The sequence below is a fragment of the Symphodus melops genome (assembly GCF_947650265.1).
Source record: "Symphodus melops genome assembly, chromosome: 17".
In the NCBI taxonomy this organism is placed as follows: domain Eukaryota; kingdom Metazoa; phylum Chordata; class Actinopteri; order Labriformes; family Labridae; genus Symphodus; species Symphodus melops.
Genome location: NC_136707.1, coordinates 13,404,755 through 13,424,147, shown reverse-complemented (window position 1 = coordinate 13,424,147; position 19,393 = coordinate 13,404,755). Strand labels below are relative to the sequence as shown.

At 37.9% G+C, this 19,393-nt stretch overlaps 1 long non-coding RNA gene across 1 annotated transcript; it reads right to left on the bottom strand.

Annotated features, from left to right (window-relative positions):
* Nucleotides 1-4,209: 4,209 nt before the first annotated feature.
* Nucleotides 4,210-18,675, bottom strand: LOC306838516. Its single transcript, XR_013781094.1, has 3 exons — nucleotides 18,556-18,675; nucleotides 17,927-18,036; nucleotides 4,210-4,314 (listed from the first exon to the last, which is right to left on the bottom strand). It is a non-coding gene; the product is annotated as an uncharacterized lncRNA (long non-coding RNA).
* Nucleotides 18,676-19,393: the final 718 nt, after the last annotated feature.

Here is a 19,393-nt window from a genome sequence, read left to right as displayed (position 1 = left end):
CTCCACAGGAATCATGTATCCATGAGGCTGATATCCAGTTTCTGCCTGCTGGTATATCTCCATGCCCTCTGCCTGCTGTTTACGCTGGAGGAGTTAAGGTAGATGGAGATCCATCTGGAAACACAAAAGCACTTCTGAACGCATCTGTCAAGTAAACATGACCTGTTCATTCACTTCATCCAAACTTTATTTTAAAAATTGATTGGAAGAAAAAAAGGACATATTGTTCACATATACAGAACATGTATGATGAGTACATTAGAAATTTAAAAAAACATTTATCTTCCAATAGTGTGTAAAACAAAAGCACTGAAAGTATAATTGAATACATACCCGGCCATTTATCCAGCGGTTTTCCTTACAGGACAGCTGAGATTATTCCTGGCACTCCACAGGAATCATGTATCCATGAGGCTGATATCCAGTTTCAGTTCATCCAAACTCTATTTTACAGATTGATTGGATGAAAGAAAAGGACATAGAACATGTATGATGAGTACTTCAGAAATGAAGAAAACATGTATCCTCCAATAGTGTGTATAACAAAAGTACTGAAAGTATAATTGAATACATACCCGGCCATTTATCCAGCGGTTTTCCTTCCAGGACAGCTGAGATTATTCCTGGCCCTCCACAGGAATTATGTATCCAAGAGGCTGATATCCACCTTCTGCCAGCTGGTATATCTCCATGCCCTCTGCCTGTTGTTGACGCTGGAGGAGTTAAGGTAGATGGAGATCCATCTGGAAACACAAAAACACTTCTGAACGCATCTGTCAAGTAAACATGACCTGTTCATTCACTTCATCCAAACTTTATTTTAAAAATTGATTGGAAGAAAAAAAGGACATATTGTTCACATATACAGAACATGTATGATGAGCACATTAGAAATTTAAAAAAACATTTATCTTCCAATAGTGTGTAAAACAAAAGCACTGAAAGTATAATTGAATACATACCCGGCCATTTATCCAGCGGTTTTCCTTACAGGACAGCTGAGATTATTCCTGGCACTCCACAGGAATCATGTATCCATGAGGCTGATATCCAGTTTCAGTTCATCCAAACTCTATTTTACAGATTGATTGGATGAAAGAAAAGGACATAGAACATGTATGATGAGTACTTCAGAAATGAAGAAAACATGTATCCTGCAATAGTGTGTATAACAAAAGTACTGAAAGTATAATTGAATACATACCCGGCCATTTATCCAGCGGTTTTCCTGCCAGGACAGCTGAGATTATTCCTGGCCCTCCACAGGAATCATGTATCCATGAGGCTGATATCCAGTTTCAGTTCATCCAAACTCTATTTTACAGATTGATTGGATGAAAGAAAAGGACATAGAACATGTATGATGAGTACTTCAGAAATGAAGAAAACATGTATCCTCCAAAAGTGTGTATAACAAAAGTACTGAAAGTATAATTGAATACATACCCGGCCATTTATCCAGCGGTTTTCCTTCCAGGACAGCTGAGATTATTCCTGGCCCTCCACAGGAATCATGTATCCATGAGGCTGATATCCAGTTTCTGCCAGCTGGTATATCTCCATGCCCTCTGCCTGCTGTTGACGCTGGAGGAGTTAAGGTAGATGGAGATCCATCTGGAAACACAAAAACACTTCTGAACGCATCTGTCAAGTAAACATGACCTGTTCATTCACTTCATCCAAACTTTATTTTAAAAATTGATTGGAAGAAAAAAAGGACATATTGTTCACATATACAGAACATGTATGATGAGTACTTTAGAAATTTAAAAAAACATTTATCTTCCAATAGTGTGTAAAACAAAAGCACTGAAAGAATAATTGAATACATACCCGGCCATTTATCCAGCGGTTTTCCTTCCAGGACAGCTGAGATTATTCCTGGCCCTCCACAGAAATCATGTATCCATGAGGCTGATATCCAGTTTCAGTTCATCCAAACTCTATTTTACAGATTGATTGGATGAAAGAAAAGGACATAGAACATGTATGATGAGTACTTCAGAAATGAAGAAAACATGTATCCTCCAATAGTGTGTATAACAAAAGTACTGAAAGTATAATTGAATACATACCCGGCCATTTATCCAGCGGTTTTCCTTCCAGGACAGCTGAGATTATTCCTGGCCCTCCACAGGAATCATGTATCCATGAGGCTGATATCCAGTTTCAGTTCATCCAAACTCTATTTTACAGATTGATTGGATGAAAGAAAAGGACATAGAACATGTATGATGAGTACTTCAGAAATGAAGAAAACATGTATCCTCCAATAGTGTGTATAACAAAAGTACTGAAAGTATAATTGAATACATACCCGGCCATTTATCCAGCGGTTCTCCTTCCAGGACAGCTGAGATTATTCCTGGCCCTACACAGGAATTATGTATCCAAGAGGCTGATATCCACCTTCTGCCAGCTGGTATATCTCCATAACCTCTGCCTGTTGTTGACGCTGGAGGAGTTAAGGTAGATGGAGATCCATCTGGAAACACAAAAACACTTCTGAACGCATCTGTCAAGTAATCATGACCTGTTCATTCACTTCATCCAAACTTTATTTTAAAAATTGATTGGAAGAAAAAAAGGACATATTGTTCACATATACAGAACATGTATGATGAGTACTTTAGAAATTTAAAAACACATTTATCTTCCAATAGTGTGTAAAACAAAAGCACTGAAAGAATAATTGAATACATACCCGGCCATTTATCCAGCGGTTTTCCTTCCAGGACAGCTGAGATTATTCCTGGCCCTCCACAGGAATCATGTATCCATGAGGCTGATATCCAGTTTAAGTTCATCCAAACTCTATTTTACAGATTGATTGGATGAAAAAAAAGGACATAGAACATGTATGATGAGTACTTCAGAAATGAAGAAAACATGTATCCTCCAATAATGTGTATAACAAAAGTACTGAAAGTATAATTGAATACATACCCGGCCATTTATCCAGCGGTTTTCCTTCCAGGACAGCTGAGATTATTCCTGGCCCTCCACAGGAATCATGTATCCATGAGGCTGATATCCAGTTTCTGCCTGCTGGTATATCTCCATGCCCTCTGCCTGCTGTTGACGCTGGAGGAGTTAAGGTAGATGGAGATCCATCTGGAAACACAAAAACACTTCTGAACGCATCTGTCAAGTAAACATGACCTGTTCATTCACTTCATCCAAACTTTATTTTAAAAATTGATTGGAAGAAAAAAAGGACATATTGTTCACATATACAGAACATGTATGATGAGTACTTTAGAAATTTAAAAAAACATTTATCTTCCAATAGTGTGTAAAACAAAAGCACTGAAAGAATAATTGAATACATACCCGGCCATTTATCCAGCGGTTTTCCTTCCAGGACAGCTGAGATTATTCCTGGCCCTCCACAGAAATCATGTATCCATGAGGCTGATATCCAGTTTCAGTTCATCCAAACTCTATTTTACAGATTGATTGGATGAAAGAAAAGGACATAGAACATGTATGATGAGTACTTCAGAAATGAAGAAAACATGTATCCTCCAATAGTGTGTATAACAAAAGTACTGAAAGTATAATTGAATACATACCCGGCCATTTATCCAGCGGTTTTCCTTCCAGGACAGCTGAGATTATTCCTGGCCCTCCACAGGAATCATGTATCCATGAGGCTGATATCCAGTTTCAGTTCATCCAAACTCTATTTTACAGATTGATTGGATGAAAGAAAAGGACATAGAACATGTATGATGAGTACTTCAGAAATGAAGAAAACATGTATCCTCCAATAGTGTGTATAACAAAAGTACTGAAAGTATAATTGAATACATACCCGGCCATTTATCCAGCGGTTCTCCTTCCAGGACAGCTGAGATTATTCCTGGCCCTCCACAGGAATTATGTATCCAAGAGGCTGATATCCACCTTCTGCCAGCTGGTATATCTCCATAACCTCTGCCTGTTGTTGACGCTGGAGGAGTTAAGGTAGATGGAGATCCATCTGGAAACACAAAAACACTTCTGAACGCATCTGTCAAGTAATCATGACCTGTTCATTCACTTCATCCAAACTTTATTTTAAAAATTGATTGGAAGAAAAAAAGGACATATTGTTCACATATACAGAACATGTATGATGAGTACTTTAGAAATTTAAAAACACATTTATCTTCCAATAGTGTGTAAAACAAAAGCACTGAAAGAATAATTGAATACATACCCGGCCATTTATCCAGCGGTTTTCCTTCCAGGACAGCTGAGATTATTCCTGGCCCTCCACAGGAATCATGTATCCATGAGGCTGATATCCAGTTTAAGTTCATCCAAACTCTATTTTACAGATTGATTGGATGAAAAAAAAGGACATAGAACATGTATGATGAGTACTTCAGAAATGAAGAAAACATGTATCCTCCAATAATGTGTATAACAAAAGTACTGAAAGTATAATTGAATACATACCCGGCCATTTATCCAGCGGTTTTCCTTCCAGGACAGCTGAGATTATTCCTGGCCCTCCACAGGAATCATGTATCCATGAGGCTGATATCCAGTTTCTGCCTGCTGGTATATCTCCATGCCCTCTGCCTGCTGTTGACGCTGGAGGAGTTAAGGTAGATGGAGATCCATCTGGAAACACAAAAACACTTCTGAACGCATCTGTCAAGTAAACATGACCTGTTCATTCACTTCATCCAAACTTTATTTTAAAAATTGATTGGAAGAAAAAAAGGACATATTGTTCACATATACAGAACATGTATGATGAGTACTTTAGAAATTAAAAAAAACAAAAAACATTTATCTTCCAATAGTGTGTAAAACAAAAGCACTGAAAGAATAATTGAATACATACCCGGCCATTTATCCAGCGGTTTTCCTTCCAGGACAGCTGAGATTATTCCTGGCCCTCCACAGGAATCATGTATCCATGAGGCTGATATCCAGTTTCAGTTCATCCAAACTCTATTTTACAGATTGATTGGATGAAAAAAAAAAGACATAGAACATGTATGATGAGTACTTCAGAAATGAAGAAAACATGTATCCTCCAATAGTGTGTATAACAAAAGTACTGAAAGTATAATTGAATACATACCCGGCCATTTATCCAGCGGTTTTCCTGCCAGGACAGCTGAGATTATTCCTGGCCCTCCACAGGAATCATGTATCCAAGAGGCTGATATCCAGTTTCTGCCTGCTGGTATATCTCCATGCCCTCTGCCTGCTGTTGACGCTGGAGGAGTTAAGGTAGATGGAGATCCAGCTGGAAACACAAAAACACTTCTGAACGCATCTGTCAAGTAAACATGACCTGTTCATTCACTTCATCTAAACTTTATTTTAAAAATTGATTGGAAGAAAAAAAGGACATATTGTTCACATATACAGAACATGTATGATGAGTACTTTAGAAATTTAAAAAAACAAAAAACATTTATCTTCCAATAGTGTGTAAAACAAAAGCACTGAAAGAATAATTGAATACATACCCGGCCATTTATCCAGCGGTTTTCCTTCCAGGACAGCTGAGATTATTCCTGGCACTCCACAGGAATCATGTATCCATGAGACTGATATCCAGTTTCAGTTCATCCAAACTCTTTTTTACAGATTGATTGGATGAAAGAAAAGGACATAGAACATGTATGATGAGTACTTCAGAAATGAAAAAAACATGTATCCTCCAATAGTGTGTATAACAAAAGTACTGAAAGTATAATTGAATACATACCCGGCCATTTATCCAGCGGTTCTCCTTCCAGGACAGCTGAGATTATTCCTGGCCCTCCACAGGAATTATGTATCCAAGAGGCTGATATCCAGTTTCTGCCAGCTGGTATATCTCAATGCCCTCTGCCTGCTGTTGACGCTGGAGGAGTTAAGGTAGATGGAGATCCATCTGGAAACACAAAAACACTTCTGAACGCATCTGTCAAGTAAACATGACCTGTTCATTCACTTCATCCAAACTTTATTTTAAAAATTGATTGGAAGAAAAAAAGGACATATTGTTCACATATACAGAACATGTATGATGAGTACTTTAGAAATTTAAAAAAACATTTATCTTCCAATAGTGTGTAAAACAAAAGCACTGAAAGAATAATTGAATACATACCCGGCCATTTATCCAGCGGTTTTCCTTCCAGGACAGCTGAGATTATTCCTGGCCCTCCACAGGAATCATGTATCCATGAGGCTGATATCCAGTTTCAGTTCATCCAAACTCTATTTTACAGATTGATTGGATGAAAAAAAAAGACATAGAACATGTATGATGAGTACTTCAGAAATGAAGAAAACATGTATCCTCCAATAGTGTGTATAACAAAAGTACTGAAAGTATAATTGAATACATACCCGGCCATTTATCCAGCGGTTTTCCTGCCAGGACAGCTGAGATTATTCCTGGCCCTCCACAGGAATCATGTATCCATGAGGCTGATATCCAGTTTCTGCCAGCTGGTATATCTCCATGCCCTCTACCTGCTGTTGACGCTGGAGGAGTTAAGGTAGATGGAGATCCATCTGGAAACACAAAAACACTTCTGAACGCATCTGTCAAGTAAACATGACCTGTTCATTCACTTCATCCAAACTTTATTTTAAAAATTGATTGGAAGAAAAAAAGGACATATTGTTCACATATACAGAACATGTATGATGAGTACTTTAGAAATTTAAAAAAACATTTATCTTCCAATAGTGTGTAAAACAAAAGCACTGAAAGAATAATTGAATACATACCCGGCCATTTATCCAGCGGTTTTCCTTCCAGGACAGCTGAGATTATTCCTGGCCCTCCACAGGAATCATGTATCCATGAGGCTGATATCCAGTTTCAGTTCATCCAAACTCTATTTTACAGATTGATTGGATGAAAAAAAAGGACATAGAACATGTATGATGAGTACTTCAGAAATGAAGAAAACATGTATCCTCCAATAGTGTGTATAACAAAAGTACTGAAAGTATAATTGAATACATACCCGGCCATTTATCCAGCAGTTTTCCTGCCAGGACAGCTGAGATTATTCCTGGCCCTCCACAGGAATCATGTATCCATGAGGCTGATATCCAGTTTCTGCCAGCTGCTATATCTCCATGCCCTCTGCCTGCTGTTGACGCTGGAGGAGTTAAGGTAGATGGAGATCCAGCTGGAAACACAAAAACACTTCTGAACGCATCTGTCAAGTAAACATGACCTGTTCATTCACTTCATCCAAACTTTATTTTAAAAATTGATTGGAAGAAAAAAGGACATATTGTTCACATATACAGAACATGTATGATGAGTACTTTAGAAATTTAAAAAAACAAAAAACATTTATCTTCCAATAGTGTGTAAAACAAAAGCACTGAAAGAATAATTGAATACATACCCGGCCATTTATCCAGCGGTTTTCCTTCCAGGACAGCTGAGATTATTCCTGGCCCTCCACAGGAATTATGTATCCAAGAGGCTGATATCCAGCTTCTGCCAGCTGGTATATCTCCATAACCTCTGCCTGTTGTTGACGCTGGAGGAGTTAAGGTAGATGGAGATCCATCTGGAAACACAAAAACACTTCTGAACGCATCTGTCAAGTAAACATGACCTGTTCATTCACTTCATCCAAACTTTATTTTAAAAATTGATTGGAAGAAAAAAAGGACATATTGTTCACATATACAGAACATGTATGATGAGTACTTTAGAAATTTAAAAAAACATTTATCTTCCAATAGTGTGTAAAACAAAAGCACTGAAAGAATAATTGAATACATACCCGGCCATTTATCCAGCGGTTTTCCTTCCAGGACAGCTGAGATTATTCCTGGCCCTCCACAGGAATCATGTATCCATGAGGCTGATATCCAGTTTCAGTTCATCCAAACTCTATTTTACAGATTGATTGGATGAAAGAAAAGGACATAGAACATGTATGATGAGTACTTCAGAAATGAAGAAAACATGTATCCTCCAATAGTGTGTATAACAAAAGTACTGAAAGTATAATTGAATACATACCCGGCCATTTATCCAGCGGTTCTCCTTCCAGGACAGCTGAGATTATTCCTGGCCCTCCACAGGAATTATGTATCCAAGAGGCTGATATCCAGCTTCTGCCAGCTGGTATATCTCCATGCCCTCTGCCTGCTGTTGACGCTGGAGGAGTTAAGGTAGATGGAGATCCAGCTGGAAACACAAAAACACTTCTGAACGCATCTGTCAAGTAAACATGACCTGTTCATTCACTTCATCCAAACTTTATTTTAAAAATTGATTGGAAGAAAAAAAGGACATATTGTTCACATATACAGAACATGTATGATGAGTACTTTAGAAATAAAAAAAAACAAAAAACATTTATCTTCCAATAGTGTGTAAAACAAAAGCACTGAAAGAATAATTGAATACATACCCGGCCATTTATCCAGCGGTTTTCCTTCCAGGACAGCTGAGATTATTCCTGGCACTCCACAGGAATCATGTATCCATGAGGCTGATATCCAGTTTCAGTTCATCCAAACTCTATTTTACAGATTGATTGGATGAAAAAAAAGGACATAGAACATGTATGATGAGTACTTCAGACATGAAGAAAACATGTATCCTCCAATAGTGTGTATAACAAAAGTACTGAAAGTATAATTGAATACATACCCGGCCATTTATCCAGCGGTTCTCCTTCCAGGACAGCTGAGATTATTCCTGGCCCTCCACAGGAATCATGTATCCATGAGGCTTATATCCAGTTTCAGTTCATCCAAACTCTATTTTACAGATTGATTGGATGAAAGAAAAGGACATAGAACATGTATGATGAGTACTTCAGAAATGAAGAAAACATGTATCCTCCAATAGTGTGTATAACAAAAGTACTGAAAGTATAATTTAATACATACCCGGCCATTTATCCAGCGGTTTTCCTGCCAGGACAGCTGAGATTATTCCTGGCCCTCCACAGGAATCATGTATCCATGAGGCTGATATCCAGTTTCAGTTCATCCAAACTCTATTTTACAGATTGATTGGATGAAAAAAAAAGACATAGAACACGTATGATGAGTACTTCAGAAATGAAGAAAACATGTATCCTCCAATAGTGTGTATAACAAAAGTACTGAAAGTATAATTGAATACATACCCGGCCATTTATCCAGCGGTTTTCCTTCCAGGACAGCTGAGATTATTCCTGGCCCTCCACAGGAATCATGTATCCATGAGGCTGATATCCAGTTTCAGTTCATCCAAACTCTATTTTACAGATTGATTGGATGAAAAAAAAGGACATAGAACATGTATGATGAGTACTTTAGAAATTTAAAAAAACATTTATCTTCCAATAGTGTGTAAAACAAAAGCACTGAAAGAATAATTGAATACATACCCGGCCATTTATCCAGCGGTTTTCCTGCCAGGACAGCTGAGATTATTCCTGGCACTCCACAGGAATCATGTATCCATGAGGCTGATATCCAGTTTCAGTTCATCCAAACTCTATTTTACAGATTGATTGGATGAAAGAAAAGGACATAGAACATGTATGATGAGTACTTCAGAAATGAAGAAAACATGTATCCTCCAATAGTGTGTATAACAAAAGTACTGAAAGTATAATTGAATACATACCCGGCCATTTATCCAGCGGTTTTCCTTCCAGGACAGCAGAGATTATTCCTGGCCCTCCACAGGAATCATGTATCCATGAGGCTGATATCCAGTTTCTGCCTGCTGGTATATCTCCATGCCCTCTGCCTGCTGTTGACGCTTGAGGAGTTAAGGTAGATGGAGATCCATCTGGAAACACAAAAACACTTCTGAACGCATCTGTCAAGTAAACATGACCTGTTCATTCACTTCATCCAAACTTTATTTTAAAAATTGATTGGAAGAAAAAAAGGACATATTGTTCACATATACAGAACATGTATGATGAGTACTTTAGAAATTGAAAAAAACATTTATCTTCCAATAGTGTGTAAAACAAAAGCACTGAAAGAATAATTGAATACATACCCGGCCATTTATCCAGCGGTTTTCCTTCCAGGACAGCTGAGATTATTCCTGGCCCTCCACAGGAATCATGTATCCATGAGGCTGATATCCAGTTTCAGTTCATCCAAACTCTATTTTACAGATTGATTGGATGAAAAAAAAAGACATAGAACATGTATGATGAGTACTTCAGAAATGAAGAAAACATGTATCCTCCAATAGTGTGTATAACAAAAGTACTGAAAGTATAATTGAATACATACCCGGCCATTTATCCAGCGGTTTTCCTGCCAGGACAGCTGAGATTATTCCTGGCCCTCCACAGGAATCATGTATCCATGAGGCTGATATCCAGTTTCTGCCAGCTGGTATATCTCCATGCCCTCTACCTGCTGTTGACGCTGGAGGAGTTAAGGTAGATGGAGATCCATCTGGAAACACAAAAACACTTCTGAACGCATCTGTCAAGTAAACATGACCTGTTCATTCACTTCATCCAAACTTTATTTTAAAAATTGATTGGAAGAAAAAAAGGACATATTGTTCACATATACAGAACATGTATGATGAGTACTTTAGAAATTTAAAAAAACATTTATCTTCCAATAGTGTGTAAAACAAAAGCACTGAAAGAATAATTGAATACATACCCGGCCATTTATCCAGCGGTTTTCCTTCCAGGACAGCTGAGATTATTCCTGGCCCTCCACAGGAATCATGTATCCATGAGGCTGATATCCAGTTTCAGTTCATCCAAACTCTATTTTACAGATTGATTGGATGAAAAAAAAGGACATAGAACATGTATGATGAGTACTTCAGAAATGAAGAAAACATGTATCCTCCAATAGTGTGTATAACAAAAGTACTGAAAGTATAATTGAATATATACCCGGCCATTTATCCAGCAGTTTTCCTGCCAGGACAGCTGAGATTATTCCTGGCCCTCCACAGGAATCATGTATCCATGAGGCTGATATCCAGTTTCTGCCAGCTGCTATATCTCCATGCCCTCTGCCTGCTGTTGACGCTGGAGGAGTTAAGGTAGATGGAGATCCAGCTGGAAACACAAAAACACTTCTGAACGCATCTGTCAAGTAAACATGACCTGTTCATTCACTTCATCCAAACTTTATTTTAAAAATTGATTGGAAGAAAAAAAGGACATATTGTTCACATATACAGAACATGTATGATGAGTACTTTAGAAATTTAAAAAAACAAAAAACATTTATCTTCCAATAGTGTGTAAAACAAAAGCACTGAAAGAATAATTGAATACATACCCAGCCATTTATCCAGCGGTTTTCCTTCCAGGACAGCTGAGATTATTCCTGGCCCTCCACAGGAATTATGTATCCAAGAGGCTGATATCCAGCTTCTGCCAGCTGGTATATCTCCATAACCTCTGCCTGTTGTTGACGCTGGAGGAGTTAAGGTAGATGGAGATCCATCTGGAAACACAAAAACACTTCTGAACGCATCTGTCAAGTAAACATGACCTGTTCATTCACTTCATCCAAACTTTATTTTAAAAATTGATTGGAAGAAAAAAAGGACATATTGTTCACATATACAGAACATGTATGATGAGTACTTTAGAAATTTAAAAAAACATTTATCTTCCAATAGTGTGTAAAACAAAAGCACTGAAAGAATAATTGAATACATACCCGGCCATTTATCCAGCGGTTTTCCTTCCAGGACAGCTGAGATTATTCCTGGCCCTCCACAGGAATCATGTATCCATGAGGCTGATATCCAGTTTCAGTTCATCCAAACTCTATTTTACAGATTGATTGGATGAAAGAAAAGGACATAGAACATGTATGATGAGTACTTCAGAAATGAAGAAAACATGTATCCTCCAATAGTGTGTATAACAAAAGTACTGAAAGTATAATTGAATACATACCCGGCCATTTATCCAGCGGTTCTCCTTCCAGGACAGCTGAGATTATTCCTGGCCCTCCACAGGAATTATGTATCCAAGAGGCTGATATCCAGCTTCTGCCAGCTGGTATATCTCCATGCCCTCTGCCTGCTGTTGACGCTGGAGGAGTTAAGGTAGATGGAGATCCAGCTGGAAACACAAAAACACTTCTGAACGCATCTGTCAAGTAAACATGACCTGTTCATTCACTTCATCCAAACTTTATTTTAAAAATTGATTGGAAGAAAAAAAGGACATATTGTTCACATATACAGAACATGTATGATGAGTACTTTAGAAATTTAAAAAAACATTTATCTTCCAATAGTGTGTAAAACAAAAGCACTGAAAGAATAATTGAATACATACCCGGCCATTTATCCAGCGGTTTTCCTTCCAGGACAGCTGAGATTATTCCTGGCCCTCCACAGGAATCATGTATCCATGAGGCTGATATCCAGTTTCAGTTCATCCAAACTCTATTTTACAGATTGATTGGATGAAAAAAAAAGACATAGAACATGTATGATGAGTACTTCAGAAATGAAGAAAACATGTATCCTCCAATAGTGTGTATAACAAAAGTACTGAAAGTATAATTGAATACATACCCGGCCATTTATCCAGCGGTTTTCCTGCCAGGACAGCTGAGATTATTCCTGGCCCTCCACAGGAATCATGTATCCATGAGGCTGATATCCAGTTTCTGCCAGCTGGTATATCTCCATGCCCTCTACCTGCTGTTGACGCTGGAGGAGTTAAGGTAGATGGAGATCCATCTGGAAACACAAAAACACTTCTGAACGCATCTGTCAAGTAAACATGACCTGTTCATTCACTTCATCCAAACTTTATTTTAAAAATTGATTGGAAGAAAAAAAGGACATATTGTTCACATATACAGAACATGTATGATGAGTACTTTAGAAATTTAAAAAAACAAAAAACATTTATCTTCCAATAGTGTGTAAAACAAAAGCACTGAAAGAATAATTGAATACATACCCAGCCATTTATCCAGCGGTTTTCCTTCCAGGACAGCTGAGATTATTCCTGGCCCTCCACAGGAATTATGTATCCAAGAGGCTGATATCCAGCTTCTGCCAGCTGGTATATCTCCATAACCTCTGCCTGTTGTTGACGCTGGAGGAGTTAAGGTAGATGGAGATCCATCTGGAAACACAAAAACACTTCTGAACGCATCTGTCAAGTAAACATGACCTGTTCATTCACTTCATCCAAACTTTATTTTAAAAATTGATTGGAAGAAAAAAAGGACATATTGTTCACATATACAGAACATGTATGATGAGTACTTTAGAAATTTAAAAAAACATTTATCTTCCAATAGTGTGTAAAACAAAAGCACTGAAAGAATAATTGAATACATACCCGGCCATTTATCCAGCGGTTTTCCTTCCAGGACAGCTGAGATTATTCCTGGCCCTCCACAGGAATCATGTATCCATGAGGCTGATATCCAGTTTCAGTTCATCCAAACTCTATTTTACAGATTGATTGGATGAAAGAAAAGGACATAGAACATGTATGATGAGTACTTCAGAAATGAAGAAAACATGTATCCTCCAATAGTGTGTATAACAAAAGTACTGAAAGTATAATTGAATACATACCCGGCCATTTATCCAGCGGTTCTCCTTCCAGGACAGCTGAGATTATTCCTGGCCCTCCACAGGAATCATGTATCCATGAGGCTGATATCCAGTTTCTGCCAGCTGGTATATCTCCATGCCCTCTACCTGCTGTTGACGCTGGAGGAGTTAAGGTAGATGGAGATCCATCTGGAAACACAAAAACACTTCTGAACGCATCTGTCAAGTAAACATGACCTGTTCATTCACTTCATCCAAACTTTATTTTAAAAATTGATTGGAAGAAAAAAAGGACATATTGTTCACATATACAGAACATGTATGATGAGTACTTTAGAAATTTAAAAAAACATTTATCTTCCAATAGTGTGTAAAACAAAAGCACTGAAAGAATAATTGAATACATACCCGGCCATTTATCCAGCGGTTTTCCTTCCAGGACAGCTGAGATTATTCCTGGCCCTCCACAGGAATCATGTATCCATGAGGCTGATATCCAGTTTCAGTTCATCCAAACTCTATTTTACAGATTGATTGGATGAAAAAAAAGGACATAGAACATGTATGATGAGTACTTCAGAAATGAAGAAAACATGTATCCTCCAATAGTGTGTATAACAAAAGTACTGAAAGTATAATTGAATACATACCCGGCCATTTATCCAGCAGTTTTCCTTCCAGGACAGCTGAGATTATTCCTGGCCCTCCACAGGAATCATGTATCCATGAGGCTGATATCCAGTTTCTGCCAGCTGCTATATCTCCATGCCCTCTGCCTGCTGTTGACGCTGGAGGAGTTAAGGTAGATGGAGATCCAGCTGGAAACACAAAAACACTTCTGAACGCATCTGTCAAGTAAACATGACCTGTTCATTCACTTCATCCAAACTTTATTTTAAAAATTGATTGGAAGAAAAAAAGGACATATTGTTCACATATACAGAACATGTATGATGAGTACTTTAGAAATTTAAAAAAACAAAAAACATTTATCTTCCAATAGTGTGTAAAACAAAAGCACTGAAAGAATAATTGAATACATACCCAGCCATTTATCCAGCGGTTTTCCTTCCAGGACAGTTGAGATTATTCCTGGCCCTCCACAGGAATTATGTATCCAAGAGGCTGATATCCAGCTTCTGCCAGCTGGTATATCTCCATAACCTCTGCCTGTTGTTGACGCTGGAGGAGTTAAGGTAGATGGAGATCCATCTGGAAACACAAAAACACTTCTGAACGCATCTGTCAAGTAAACATGACCTGTTCATTCACTTCATCCAAACTTTATTTTAAAAATTGATTGGAAGAAAAAAAGGACATATTGTTCACATATACAGAACATGTATGATGAGTACTTTAGAAATTTAAAAAAACATTTATCTTCCAATAGTGTGTAAAACAAAAGCACTGAAAGAATAATTGAATACATACCCGGCCATTTATCCAGCGGTTTTCCTTCCAGGACAGCTGAGATTATTCCTGGCCCTCCACAGGAATCATGTATCCATGAGGCTGATATCCAGTTTCAGTTCATCCAAACTCTATTTTACAGATTGATTGGATGAAAGAAAAGGACATAGAACATGTATGATGAGTACTTCAGAAATGAAGAAAACATGTATCCTCCAATAGTGTGTATAACAAAAGTACTGAAAGTATAATTGAATACATACCCGGCCATTTATCCAGCGGTTCTCCTTCCAGGACAGCTGAGATTATTCCTGGCCCTCCACAGGAATTATGTATCCAAGAGGCTGATATCCAGCTTCTGCCAGCTGGTATATCTCCATGCCCTCTGCCTGCTGTTGACGCTGGAGGAGTTAAGGTAGATGGAGATCCAGCTGGAAACACAAAAACACTTCTGAACGCATCTGTCAAGTAAACATGACCTGTTCATTCACTTCATCCAAACTTTATTTTAAAAATTGATTGGAAGAAAAAAAGGACATATTGTTCACATATACAGAACATGTATGATGAGTACTTTAGAAATTAAAAAAAACAAAAAACATTTATCTTCCAATAGTGTGTAAAACAAAAGCACTGAAAGTATAATTTAATACATACCCGGCCATTTATCCAGCGGGTTTCCTGCCAGGACAGCTGAGATTATTCCTGGCCCTCCACAGGAATCATGTATCCATGAGGCTGATATCCAGTTTCAGTTCATCCAAACTCTATTTTACAGATTGATTGGATGAAAAAAAAAGACATAGAACACGTATGATGAGTACTTCAGAAATGAAGAAAACATGTATCCTCCAATAGTGTGTATAACAAAAGTACTGAAAGTATAATTGAATACATACCCGGCCATTTATCCAGCGGTTTTCCTTCCAGGACAGCTGAGATTATTCCTGGCACTCCACAGGAATCATGTATCAATGAGGCTGATATCCAGTTTCTGCCAGCTGGTATATCTCAATGCCCTCTGCCTGCTGTTGACGCTGGAGGAGTTAAGGTAGATGGCGATCCATCTGGAAACACAAAAACACTTCTGAACGCATCTGTCAAGTAAACATGACTTGTTCATTCACTTCATCCAAACGTTATTTTTAAAATTGATTTGAAGAAAAAAAGGACATATTGTTCACATATACAGAACATGTATGATGAGTACTTTAGAAATTAAAAAAACAAAAAACATTTATCTTCCAATAGTGTGTAAAACAAAAGCACTGAAAGAATAATTGAATACATACCCGGCCATTTATCCAGCGGTTTTCCTTCCAGGACAGCTGAGATTATTCCTGGCCCTCCACAGGAATCATGTATCCATGAGGCTGATATCCAGTTTCAGTTCATCCAAACTCTATTTTACAGATTGATTGGATGAAAAAAAAGGACATAGAACATGTATGATGAGTACTTCAGAAATGAAAAAAACATGTATCCTCCAATAGTGTGTATAACAAAAGTACTGAAAGTATAATTTAATACATACCCGGCCATTTATCCAGCGATATTCCTGCCAGGACAGCTGAGATTATTCCTGGCCCTCCACAGGAATCATGTATCCATGAGGCTGATATCCAATTTCAGTTCATCCAAACTCTATTTTACAGATTGATTGGATGAAAAAAAAGGACATAGAACATGTATGATGAGTACTTCAGAAATGAAGAAAACATGTATCCTCCAATAGTGTGTATAACAAAAGTACTGAAAGTAAAATTGAATACATACCCGGCCATTTATCCAGCGGTTTTCCTGCCAGGACAGCTGAGATTATTCCTGGCCCTATACAGGAATCATGTATCCATGAGGCTGATATCCAGTTTCAGTTCATCCAAACTCTATTTTACAGATTCATTGGATGAAAAAAAAAGACATAGAACATGTATGATGAGTACTTCAGAAATGAAGAAAACATGTATCCTCCAATAGTGTGTATAACAAAAGTACTGAAAGTATAATTGAATACATACCCGGCCATTTATCCAGCGGTTTTCCTTCCAGGACAGTATCCATGAGGCTGATATCCAGTTTCTGCCTGCTGGTATATCTCCATGCCCTCTGCCTGCTGTTGACGCTGGAGGAGTTAAGGTAGATGGAGATCCATCTGGAAACACAAAAACACTTCTGAACGCATCTGTCAAGTAAACATGACCTGTTCATTCACTTCATCCAAACTTTATTTTAAAAATTGATTGGAAGAAAAAAAGGACATATTGTTCACATATACAGAACATGTATGATGAGTACTTTAGAAATTTAAAAAAACATTTATCTTCCAATAGTGTGTAAAACAAAAGCACTGAAAGAATAATTGAATACATACCCGGCCATTTATCCAGCGGTTTTCCTGCCAGGACAGCTGAGATTATTCCTGGCACTCCACAGGAATCATGTATCCATGAGGCTGATATCCAGTTTCAGTTCATCCAAACTCTATTTTACAGATTGATTGGATGAAAGAAAAGGACATAGAACATGTATGATGAGTACTTCAGAAATGAAGAAAACATGTATCCTCCAATAGTGTGTATAACAAAAGTACTGAAAGTATAATTGAATACATACCCGGCCATTTAGCCAGCGGTTTTCCTGCCAGGACAGCTGAGATTATTCCTGGCCCTCCACAGGAATCATGTATCCATGAGGCTGATATCCAGTTTCTGCCTGCTGGTATATCTCCATGCCCTCTGCCTGCTGTTGACGCTGGAGGAGTTAAGGTAGATGGAGATCCATCTGGAAACACAAAAGCACTTCTGAACGCATCTGTCAAGTAAACATGACCTGTTCATTCACTTCATCCAAACTTTATTTTAAAAATTGATTGGAAGAAAAAAAGGACATATTGTTCACATATACAGAACATGTATGATGAGTACATTAGAAATTTAAAAAAACATTTATCTTCCAATAGTGTGTAAAACAAAAGCACTGAAAGAATAATTGAATACATACCCGGCCATTTATCCAGCGGTTTTCCTTACAGGACAGCTGAGATTATTCCTGGCCCTCCACAGGAATCATGTATCCATGAGGCTGATATCCAGTTTAAGTTCATCCAAACTCTATTTTACAGATTGATTGGATGAAAAAAAAAGACATAGAACATGTATGATGAGTACTTCAGAAATGAAGAAAACATGTATCCTCCAATAGTGTGTATAACAAAAGTACTGAAAGTATAATTGAATACATACCCGGCCATTCATCCAGCGGTTTTCCTGCCAGGACAGCTGAGATTATTCCTGGCCCTCCACAGGAATCATGTATCCATGAGGCTGATATCCAGTTTCGGCCAGCTGGTATATCTCCATGCCCTCTGCCTGCTGTTGACGCTGGAGGAGTTAAGGTAGATGGAGATCCATCTGGAAACACAAAAGCACTTCTGAACGCATCTGTCAAGTAAACATGACCTGTTCATTCACTTCATCCAAACTTTATTTTAAAAATTGATTGGAAGAAAAAAAGGACATATTGTTCACATATACAGAACATGTATGATGAGTACATTAGAAATTTAAAAAAACATTTATCTTCCAATAGTGTGTAAAACAAAAGCACTGAAAGTATAATTGAATACATACCCGGCCATTTATCCAGCGGTTTTCCTTACAGGACAGCTGAGATTATTCCTGGCACTCCACAGGAATCATGTATCCATGAGGCTGATATCCAGTTTCAGTTCATCCAAACTCTATTTTACAGATTGATTGGATGAAAGAAAAGGACATAGAACATGTATGATGAGTACTTCAGAAATGAAGAAAACATGTATCCTGCAATAGTGTGTATAACAAAAGTACTGAAAGTATAATTGAATACATACCCGGCCATTTATCCAGCGGTTTTCCTGCCAGGACAGCTGAGATTATTCCTGGCCCTCCACAGGAATCATGTATCCATGAGGCTGATATCCAGTTTCTGCCAGCTGGTATATCTCCATGCCCTCTGCCTGCTGTTGACGCTGGAGGAGTTAAGGTAGATGGAGATCCATCTGGAAACACAAAAACACTTCTGAACGCATCTGTCAAGTAAACATGACCTGTTCATTCACTTCATCCAAACTTTATTTTAAAAATTGATTGGAAGAAAAAAAGGACATATTGTTCACATATACAGAACATGTATGATGAGTACTTTAGAAATTTAAAAAAACATTTATCTTCCAATAGTGTGTAAAACAAAAGCACTGAAAGAATAATTGAATACATACCCGGCCATTTATCCAGCGGTTTTCCTTCCAGGACAGCTGAGATTATTCCTGGCCCTCCACAGAAATCATGTATCCATGAGGCTGATATCCAGTTTCAGTTCATCCAAACTCTATTTTACAGATTGATTGGATGAAAGAAAAGGACATAGAACATGTATGATGAGTACTTCAGAAATGAAGAAAACATGTATCCTCCAATAGTGTGTATA